Here is a 12,295-nt window from a genome sequence, read left to right as displayed (position 1 = left end):
GTAAGTGGCACACACATTACTTAACGTGGTTGTTTTTATAGATAGTTGTTCACGTAGGATCTTAAATTGAATTTGCAAAAATTATACAATAGTAAAAGTTCAAAAAGTGGTATTCACTCAATCACTCTGTTCGGATTTTTGTCTTGTGTGGAATTTTCATATTTTCATTCATGACTGAATATTACCTATGGCATGCTAAAGGGCTTTTCCAAAAAAAAAAACCGGCCAAGTGCGAGTCGGACTCGCAAACGAAGGGTTCCGTACCATTATCTATAAAAACGGTCACCCATCCAAGTACTGACCCCGCCCGACGTTGCTTAAGGCGACGGTAGCGGTGGGTAAAATTTCAGATTCTGTCAATTTACCCCATTTCACACACAAACGCTCTTCACGCACACTACCTCACTTTACTGGGACAGGTCAGTGACCCATCACGTTTTTTTAAGATTGGACTTTTAGTTTAGTATTGACCACTAGCCTTCTTTGAGGGTAAAAGCGTTCCATTGAAAGATGAAAGAGAAACAATGCATTTAATCTTGCTTTCCTTGTCTGTTCATGTCACACATGACGTACCTATTTAATTAATTCATTTGATTGTTGACTGTTTTATTACCTAATATTGCTTTGTCGAGATACGCGTTTTGTACAATTAAAGCGAATAAAACAAGATGTCATTAAGTCAGATGTAAAATGTTATTTACTACTCTATACGGTTTTTCATAAGGTGCAAAATCCATTCAATAGGAATTTAAATAAATAAAGTTTCAGCAGGGTGGCAATTCCATTTTGGCGGATAAAGCGAAACAGAATAGTTCTATCGAACCTGCTTACAAATTTTCACGAGAATCAGTTGAGAAATGTGATCTGCAAAGGAGAACATACAAAAGCATTTTTGCCCAAGCTGAAACGGAGACCTTTGCTAACGCTCGGCCAATGATGGTTTAGGTACACCTATAAAAAATGGTTGTCCCTGCTGTAATTTTAATATCTTTATATTTCAACCGGTACAGTTTTACCTTCAAAAATAATCGGTATCGCTAAACAATAGCGGTACTAAACTACTTATACGTTCACGAAATCGGTATCTGCATAACTTGATTGTTAGTAAACTAACCTGGAAAATAATCTCAAAATCACCGAAACATTTATGTACAGTCACCTGCAATAATATGTTACGTCATTAGCGCCAACTTTGCCTCCAGGGAAACTTTGCCCAAAACGACAATTTTAAACAAATTCGTTAATGTAGAAAAAATTATAATAGTTATGGCCACCCTGCTATTTTTAGTAGAAAATAGGTTATATTTCTGACAAAACTATATACCAAACTTGTGCATAACTTGACTTGGGAATTTTGAGTTTGAGCGAGTTGCCTAATATAGGGTATATTTCGGCGGGCAAAAAAATTATAAATAATGAATGCAAGTAGAAAAAATTGAGAACCCTTTGACAAATATTTCCGGGTTTGAGTTATAACACATGAAGCATAGATTATGTCTATTGAGATTTAAACTAAAAAGGCCTAAATACACAAAAGTTTTAGCGGTGGGCAAAGTAATCCGGTAATTTGGCATCCATACCAACATTGCCCACCACCAAAAACGGATTAGGGTTGTCACTTTCATCTAGTTTCCCCAACTTCGCAAGTAAAAGAAGGTTATGTTTGTACACTAAAATAAGTTTATAAATATATACTGTATTTATTTGTCTTATTATCCTTTATTTAGATGTTTTATCCCGTTAAGGAATGAAAAACACAACAAAAATCATATTATTAAACTATTGTAACAGATTTTCTCAAAAGTGACAACCCTAGCCTTTGTAAAATGCTTAGGCGAGCCTTATTTGGAAATGGGCAAAAACGGGTAGGCAACATTGCCCAGCAAATTTATGTAAAAGTTTTTACACTTATGTGCTAAGTTATTAACAGGGAATGGTAGGATTGCCCAAAACCTTTAAGCGATCCTTAGACATCATCATCATACGAGCTGTATTTGAATACCAAATTGACGTGGGCAATGTTGGCAAAAACCCCGGATATCTTTGCCCGCCCTCTAAAACGCAAAAAAATGGGTAAAAACACGATAAAAAATATATTTTTTTTTAAATAAATTGATGCGTTTGATCACAATGGACGTGCTGAGCAAAAAAAATCATTAGATGTGAAGTTTTTTTGAGAAATTCGTTTAAAAAAAAAAGCGGGCAAAGTTGGTGATAATGACGGTACCTACTCTTCGAAGGCCGCAAAAATATGTGACATGGTCTTATGGTTCTACAAATAAGATCGTGTCAGATATTTTTGCGGCCTTCGTTGAGTAACATAAATTGCAGGCGACTGTACATTTGGAATAATTATTTTATTTAGTTTCAACGAAAGTCTCAAGTTTAGTACGAAAATACTTCAGATATGCAATATGCACAAAATGTAGACCTAATCGAAATAAAACATTGCTTTTTATAGGTAATTTATAAAACATTTGATACATAGGTATATATAACTAAAGATGAGTCTTTAAACTTTTTTCATTTTAAGCGAGTTTTGAAGGAACATAATACTTAAATTCGACTGTAATTGTAGAGAATAACAGCAAATTAAAAATATAATGGCATGAAGAGTCGGTACTCGGGTTCTTCGTGAACAAATTTACGTGTAATTTAATGCAATTATTAAACATTTATTGAACGAATTATGGTTACAAAGTGAGATCTAAATCGAAAACCTCATATACCGGCCCCTTGTTTGGGAGCCCCACTTAAATCTTTATTTTATTCTGTTTTTAGTATTTGTTGTTATAGCGGCAACAGAAATACATCATCTGTGAAAATTTCAACTGTCTAGTTATCACGGTTCGTGAGATACAGCCTGGTGACAGACAGACGGACGGACGGACGGACGGACAGCGAAGTCTTAGTAATAGGGTCCCGTTTTACCCTTTGGGTACGGAACCCTAAAAAACGGTCGTTTATTCGGAACGTTTCCTTTCTAATCCAAAAGGCCTATAGTTGCTGAATCGACTACTTTCCTACTGATGTCGCTTACGAACGTTATTCTTTATTCAAGCTGTATCGATGTAAATAAATCAAAATAAATAATAAAAAAAAACGAAAAAGAAAAGCAAAAAAAAAAACGGTCACCCATCCAAGTACTGACCACTCCCGACGTTGCTTAACTTTGGTCAAAAATCATGTTTGTTGTATGGGAGCCCCATTTAAATCTTTATTTTATTCTGTTTTTAGTATTTGTTGTTATAGCGGCAACAGAAATACATCATCTGTGAAAATTTCAACTGTCTAGCTATCACGGTTCGTGAGATACAGCCTGGTGACAGACGGACGGACGGACGGACGGACGGACGGACGGACAGCGAAGTCTTAGTAATAGGGTCCCGTTTTACCCTTTGGGTACGGAACCCTAAAAATCATTATGAGGTTGGATTGGTAATAAACGGTGTTCTTCATTAAATGGTCTCTACATTTTTAGGGTTCCGTACCTCAAAAGGAAAAAACGGAACCCTTATAGGATCACTCGTGCGTCTGTCTGTCTGTCTGTCTGTCTGTCCGTCTGTCACAGCCGATTTTCTCCGGAACTACTGGACCAATCAAGTTGAAATTTGGTACACATATGTAAGTTTGTGTCCCAAATACGGACATGTAACGTAAACAAATGAATTTTAAACATGGGGGCCACTTTTGGGGGGTAAATGAAAAAATGAAAAAATTAAATTTTTCAAACTATATCATGTTAGTCATGTTACATATCAAATGAAAGAGCTTATTGTAAGGATCTCAAATATATTTTTTATAATTTTCGAATAAACAGTTTAGAAGTTATTCAAGAAAATAGGCAAAAAATGACCATTCCCCCCCCTTATCTCCGAAACTACTAAGTCTTAAATTAAAAAAAAAATACATAAAATAGGTCTATACCTATAGATGACAGGAAAATCTATCAGAAATGTACAGTCAAGCGTGAGTCGGACTTAATTACAGTTTTTGATCCGACCCCTACGGATTTTTTAAAGAGATTTCACTCACGTTTCACATAAAAAATACATTGTTAACAGTGCCGGATTACTTAGAGTAGTAGTTTTCTTAGAGTAATAATTGGTGATAATTTTCTGATAAGATAATCATTTTAAATATTTAACGGTCTTACCTGCTTACAAGTAATTGTAAGGTCAAATAAAAAAAAAATAAAAAAAAAAATGTTAAATTGAGAGTTAGCTCAAAGTTTTTTGTACTCGTCGACTTTAATGGTTGAATTAATAAAGACTTTGTAACCAATAAGCAAAACAAGCACGTGCTTAGGGCACCACGTTCAGGGGGGGGGCACCAAAATGCCAGGTTTAAAAAGGTGAACAAATTTTAAAATTAGGGACAGACACATCGTTTTTACCACACCAATTTTTTAGCTGTCCAAAAGCTAATTTGCAAAAATAATGGCGCGTAATTCTTTGGGAAACAATCGGTAGCAGTAGAAGAGTCGTGATTACATGCATAGATTCGATTTCAACCCACTCTTTTGCGGTTCGGCGTTAGGTCTTATGCGAGGCCTTCTGCCTTACGGCAAAGTTGATCTTCTGCCTTAATTACACTTGGGCGTGGATCCAAATCCAAGCTTTCCTCTTTCGCAGCTGGGCCTACTGCCTTTCTCACACTTCGCCAATTCAATTCCAAGCTCTGCTTTCTTGCATATTTTATGCATGAAAACAACCTCGCTGAGACCCTTAAATATCGAGCCCTATGCGAAGCTAGGCTGATAGAAAACTGTACCATCCCTTCTCTGTATGAAATCCTGGATTCGCGCCTGGTTGGGACTAAAAGTAAAATTGCGTTTTTATATCGAAAAATTTTCGCGCTCGCTTCGCTCGCGTTTTCAATAACTTTATAAGGTATGATAAAGATGACATTCGGGTGGCGACTGCAGCAACATTACTCTGTTGCAACGTTACTGCTGCAGTACTGTCAACTTCCGTGATAAAATGATGTGACTGATTTCCATACTAAAAGTAAAAATGTACAACTGTCTATCATATCATATTGCGTTTTTATATCGAAAAAATTCCGCGCTCGCTTCGCTCGCGTTTCTATTACTTTCTAAGCTATGATAAAGGTGACATTCGGGTGGCGACTGCAACAGCATTAGGTACTCTGTTGCAACATTACTGCTGCGGCACTGTCAATTTTCGTGATACAATGATGTGACTGATTTCCATTCTCAGCTGTAATGCGGCAATGAACTTCTCTCAATTTACCAAAAAATCAATGTAATCTTGATGACCCTAGGGAGAGGGGGCACCTTTTTTTTTATACGTTGGGGAAATGCGTTTACGCATGCCACCTGGTCAGGGGGAACCAGGGGGGATGACGGACTAACCAGTGGAGGACTACCGTCTAAAACCACCAACGAGTGCCGACTCCGCTTTAGATGGGGTGCCGCAGGGTCGCTATCAGCATTCGACCACGTGCGCCCCAGCGGGCGGCCTGCAGGCCGTGGGAATTTTGGGTGCCAATTGGTCAGCACCCCAGTCCTGTGAGCTTTTAACCGCAGGGACTCCCCCGGGGCCCTGCGCAGCCCACTACGGCGGAGGCAGCAGGCGCGCATAGCGCCTGGCTCTGCCCCCAGCAAAGGGAGAGGGGGCACCTAGAAATGCTTAGGACATCAAAATATCTTAATCCGGCACTGATTGTTAAAAATTGTGTAATATACGGAACCCTTGGAACGCGAGTCCGACTCGCACTTGGCCGGTTTTTTTGTAATAAGTATCATTATAGCAATAGATTGGCTGTTTTAAAGAGATGACAATATTGTGGTTTTGTACTTTGTCCTTAATGAATCGATTTATGATTTGTCATTTTGTGTTACCATGTAAAGGAAGTCTGTCAGATTTGGATTGGCTTCATGATAATTTGTAACTTGATAAGTACCTACTACTATTGTAACTAGTACCTAGTGTAGTTAGTTGACTAATACGAGATAAGTAATCACAAATCACAAGTACCTACAACATATCATTATGTCTCCTCTGATCACTTGAATCATTGCTACTTAAATACGTACTTACATAACGTTAAGTTTAAACACTCGTAAATTATGTTATGTCTCTTTTGCATCTTTGTATTTAAATCGGTTTCCTCCTGTTGTAAATCCTGATGTGTGTTAGAATCCAAAAGCAGGGCGGCGCCACAACAACACGTACTTCTACAACAAAACACAGAAAGCTGAGGCTACTATTTATCACACATGCTATTTCTATTAATAAAATATTAATTATTTGCTTAAGGTACAACTGATTTACATACAAATAAAGTATTATTAATACTGATCATTCTTGTTTTTTTTTTATTTTGTTTATATATTTTTATATGAATAACATTGCCATATATTAAAGTAAAAGTATTTGGAGGTGATAACTTTCAACAACAGTACAGCTACTTATAGCGTGAAATGGATCGTAGTTGAGCAAAATAAAATAAGCAGAATTTTGACATTTCTACGTACGTTTTGGTTGTACCGTTTTATTTAAACGTTTGACTTTCAAGCTGTATTCTGATGGATTTTACTGAGAGATATTGATTTACGCGGTATACTAAATGTGCATCAGTTATGTAATTTGATATTATGTTAAGTACTTTTTGTGGATTAATTTTCAAAATTCATACTTAATAAATTGATTCGAAAATATGCGATAAAAATTTGATAATTATGCAACGATTTCGCTCGTAAAGTATGGCGAATTACTAATAAACGTAATATATTAATTCACGTAGAATAAATATTTTGTTAGCGTTGTATAGAATAAATGATATTTATTAACAAGAAAATATGTTTAATTTCTTCATCACCCTCATCATAATATCAGCCCTTTATCACCCACATATTTAATGTATTCTAAAACTGGTTTCGAAATAAATGTTTAAAAGTTGTCCGTTAAATTATCTTAATGTCATTCATAAAAAAAAATCAAAAAGCTTGTAATCACGGTCACAAATAAGATTGAATAGGTATTACTTTACTATTATCATTCAAGTTAGCAATTCTAGGATTATGTGGGTAGATAACTTGTTTGCGCTATGTGCCTTCATAATTCCATGTTAAATGTTTACTTAAATGTGAGTGGCTGGCGATGTAGTGATATAAAGTTACATTATCTCTTTTTATCATTAGTTTTTGCTTTGTTGTGAAAGATTTTGATTGCTTTTATTACTCGATTACTGTGTGACTTATTGTGTTTATACGGAATTTAGAATGCATTACAAGAATAACAACCACTGGCGATGATTTTAGTAAGTTTTCTTTGTATAGATAAGTATTAGGATGTCCCAGTACCATTTTTGTGGTTACTTTAAGTATATTTAATCACAACGCTCATCGCTCATGCATTATTATTTTTTTCTAAAATAAATCAATTCAAACTTAAAATTTGTCAAAATGAAAGCGTCTCACCAGATAATATTGTGTACAACAACATTTACTAAAACGTTGACCAAATGAGTTACTGCTCGTGTCGTAAATTGGCCACCGATAATTGGCAACACGTTGACTCTTCTTCGGTTGTTGAATTGTGTTTTAATGTATGCAGCAAATATAGCTTGTTGCTCATCCAATGCACATGGCGTTTCAGGTTCTCTTGCGCACTTCTGATGTTAGGGCTCGGCTTCCTTTTGAGCGCTAATCGTGGTAACTCGTAGTAGGAAGGCTGAGGTCTTCGTTGTAGAAAAGAAACTTCGTTGTAAAATACTCATATTTATCGTTTATTTATAACTTTACACAGCACACTTTTTAAACTATCAGCACTTTAGCTATTTATAGTAATATTAGTAGCACCATCGTACAATAAATAACAATAATACACTTTTAGGACACTTTTTGTCAGCATAGGCTGTTAAGGTCTTACTCCTAAGGTTGCTCAGATAATAATAGTCGCTTTAATGAGGTGCAAGGCCTTTTATTAGACCATCGCCCCTCCAATCTCGACCACTTCCACCTGTTCGTCAGGCGAGGTGGGCTGACCGGTAGTGACGTCACAATTGTTTAATTATTTTAACAACTAAAGTAAAATTGGCAAGTTCAATCACCTTACTATTTATAAATGAACACAAGTAAATAAAAATACGGTATTATTACTCTTATTTTTGGAAAGCCGCTAACACGTATGAGGCGTGAATGTACAAATGATTCTGAGTAAAATGAGCCCAATAAGTCAATATTTTGAAGACATGAATGAAATGTAAATTTTTTTTGGAAAACGCTCTAATGCATTGCCTAATAATTGAAGTAAGCAATGCACGAATTGAATGATTGCTATTAGCATTATCCAGGCGCTATATACCTACATTAGCTGCTGTCACTAATTCCACGCAGACGAAGTCGCGGGCAAAAACTAGTTTAATAATAATCAGAGATTATGAAATTGGCAAGGTGCGAAGTCGGAAGAGGGAGATGTAAAGCTGATTGTCATAATCATAAACACACGTAATCTTATGGAATGTCAAACACTAATGCTAGCAGCCGTTGGAACTAATTTTACTCCAAAAGATTCGTAGAAAAGCTGACAAAATGAGGGCAGCACCAGTTGTGCACCTAGCCACAGAATAAGTACCTAATAGTATTATCATACAGAACGGCCACGCACCGCCCCGCCCCGACTCGCATTACCTCGCCCCGCGACTGGCCGCGACAGCGCGACATGAATCTGGCGGACTTCTGGCCCCTATTTCACCAACGTGACAGGTGCGACAATTCGACAAGTCTCATAGTTGCTGACGTCACAGGCATCCATGGGCTACGGTTATCGCTTACCATCGGGCGGGCCGTATTCCTGTTTGTCACCATCATTGTATTATTTAAAAAAACTTTATTATATTGGCAAAAAACAGGTTGTCACAAGATTTCAAAGAACTTTCAGTAATCCTTGACAGCAAATGAGTTCTGTGTCGGAATTTCGTGACAATTGTCGTATTTCTTGTGACAATTGTCATTAGCTTCGCAAAGTAAATACTTATTAACTGGCGATATAGTGGAGTTTTTTTTTAATTAACATGTTGGTGGCAAACAACCACACCGCCCGTCTGATGGTAAGCGGTTACCGTAGCCTATGGAGGCCTGTGACGTCAGTAACAGTGATGTCGACAATTGTCGGACCTGTCACGTTGGTGAAATAGGGCCCTGGCGTCCTCTCAGTAAAGCGACTTACCCACACATACACAATGACGCGTGTACAGACGTGCCGCGAACACATATACTTAAACGCAAATGTTTTTTGATGTATGGCGTGTCCGCCCTGTGACGTCGAGTATCTCCAATTGTCTCGATAACAAACGCAGTGACTACAAAAACCCATAATATTAATCTAATCATGACCACCTTGTTATAAAAATCACGTAAATATTACTAAAATAATTTATGGGTTTTAATTAAACTCTGATTGAACCGCAGCAGAAAATATCTTAAAAACTATTGCCGTTAACCTAGTAAGTACGCAAAGTAATTGCAAAAATGTATTTCTGAAATTAAATTAAACTGATACGGTAGAATTCAAATTGAGAAACAAATGAATGGCTTCTGGGTATTATTCAGCGCCGTGCTCGGCAGGTTTAACGAGCTGTATGCTATGATTGTACCATTGACATAGATATCTAGGGACTGGCTTTACGGACAATAATAATGAGGCATGACAGGGGCCAGTACAGCGGTGTGACACCGGTACAACGCGATTGGTTGATGAGTTCGCATCACGCGCGCGATTGATTGATGAGTTCGCATCACGCGCGCGATTGGTCGCAACTAGTTGCGTTAGACTGCACGATTGGCTGGAATTCGTAAGTCACACCGCTAAACTAGTATCATTTTTACTGCCCGTAAGGCCAGTCCATAGATAATTAGATATATACGTTAATGGATTGTACAGTCAGCAGCAGAAATTGCTAAGCTGACGAGGTGTTCAAAACGATCTTGACGCGACTTTATTGTTAAGAGAATAAGAGCGTGTCAAGGTAATTTTGAACGCCTCGCCCGCTTAGCAACTTATGCTGCTGACTGTACGTGCGCCTCGGTGAACCGCTTGCCACGGCTGTCATGCACTTCATGCAGGGCTCTTAGTTTAGATATTTTGTTATTAAGTTAAGTAATACCAAAGAGAATAGATAGTATAGAGGGACTGTCATAGTAAATTTAGTAGTCACAGTAAATTTACTGCCATCTATCGACACACGACTAAAACTCAAAATGAAAACGTATACAATTATCAAAAATATGTATATATAGGGATAAATGGTTTTATTATTTTTATATCATTTTGTTCATTCACTGATATCTGGAACTCAAAAAAAATACGCTTACAGTTGACATTTTATTAAAAAAATTATGTGGGTTGACACATTATTGCGTATCAGCATCCATCTATGTGTTAAAATTGTTAAATATGAAACGGTGTCGTCACGCCATCTAGCCGACCATAGGCCAAAGGTGTGTGCGCCATCTATCCGAGAATGACTTTTTCTTGATTTCCGAGGCACGTTTTTTTCTTAGTCTTTATTCATCTTATACGGAGTTACATATGTCTTTGCTAGTACTAACTCATTTTAGTTTTAGTACCTATTAGTTTAGTATTCTTTATTCTTTATTCTTTATTCTTTATTCAAACACTATGTATAAGTTTACAGCTCAAGCCAAGGCACTTATACTGTTAATTAGGTACATATATGTTGTCAGTATCAGTCAGTATCATAAAATTAGTAGGTACACTTATTGTATTACACACTTAGTATTAATAATTTTAGTTTTAATTTTAAGTTTTAGTTTTAGTTTTTGTTGTTATTTTAAGTACCTACCTACTAACAATACTATGGACCTTGTTGTTTGAAAATAAACGCATTTTTTCTGGGTATTATTGCGAATAAACCTTATTTTTGATTAATTGCCAACTTATAAGTAGGTAATTATTGGTCAGGTTAGTTCGAGTTAAGACATAGACATAGATAGACATTTATTCATAATATTTCAAATGTTACATTATTCAGTTCTTATATATGTCGCAGTCGGATCGTATAATCCGCCGTATTACATTACGCCTAGCCGTTTTCAAAAACAGGGGCGTTTTGAAATGCGGCGGTTTAACGATTAGCCGGATTGAATGCGGCTGAATGAGAATCCGCCGGAATGTATTCGGCGCCATACGTTCTTCAACACGGCTAGCCGTAATGTAATACAGCGAGTCATTAGCCGCCGCTTTGACAGTTTTTAGTTCCCATTTTTAGGGTTCCGTACCCAAAGGGTAAAACGGGTCCGTCCGTCCGTCTGTCACCAGGCTGTATCTCACGAACCGTGATAGTTAGACAGTTGAAATTTTCACAGATGATGTATTTCTGTTGCCGCTATAACAACAAATACTAAAAACAGAATAAAATAAAGATTTAAATGGGGCTCCCATACAACAAACGTGATTTTTGACCAAAGTTAAGCAACGTCGGGAGTGGTCAGTATTTGGATGGGTGACCGTTTTTTTTTTTTGCTTTTTTTTTGTTTTTTTTTTTTGCATTATGGTACGGAACCCTTCGTGCGCGAGTCCGACTCGCACTTGCCCGGTTTTTAACACCCGTGGCGCTGCCTGACAAACGCTGGGGTGTCCATCAAATCTGGAGTTCGTCGGACTGTTTCTTTTCAAAAAACATTTGTTTCGCAACTTAACTAGACGGAGCCCCGCTTCGCGGGGCTCCTATTTCTGAGCGGTTTGCCCTTCGGGCATCTGAAGCTACCTAACGAACCTAACCTATCTACCTATTGATTTAGTGAGACGTCCGTGAAAACATTACACTTTGGGGAAAAAAGCGTAGGTAGGTAAGTAGGTTAGGTTCGTTAGGTAGCTTCAGATGCCCGAAGGGCAAACCGCCCAGAAATAGGAGCCCCGCTTGCGGGGCTCCGTCTATTTAAGTTGCGAAGGAAATGTTTTGGAAAATAAACACATGTAGTGCGGTGGGACCATGGTAAAAATAAATTAAATTGCAAACATTGTCAAACTCCGGTTACGTAGGCGACCGAAAGAACTGGTCACTCTACAATCTAAAATAGTAGTACGATGCGGCTAAACGTTGGCCGCCTTATTGAAGAACGTATCGCAATGACAATCCGGCTAATCGTCGAACCGCCGCATTTCAAAACGCCCCTGTTTTTGATAACGGCTAGCCGTAATGTAATACGGCGGATTATACGATCTGACTACGACATATATAGAACATTAAAATTTATCAAAATAAATTAGGATTAAATTATACAATGAATGAATGAAAATCTTTA

Source organism: Cydia splendana, chromosome 24 (genome assembly GCF_910591565.1).
Source record: "Cydia splendana chromosome 24, ilCydSple1.2, whole genome shotgun sequence".
Taxonomy (NCBI): domain Eukaryota; kingdom Metazoa; phylum Arthropoda; class Insecta; order Lepidoptera; family Tortricidae; genus Cydia; species Cydia splendana.
Note: the sequence above shows the minus strand (reverse complement) of the source record.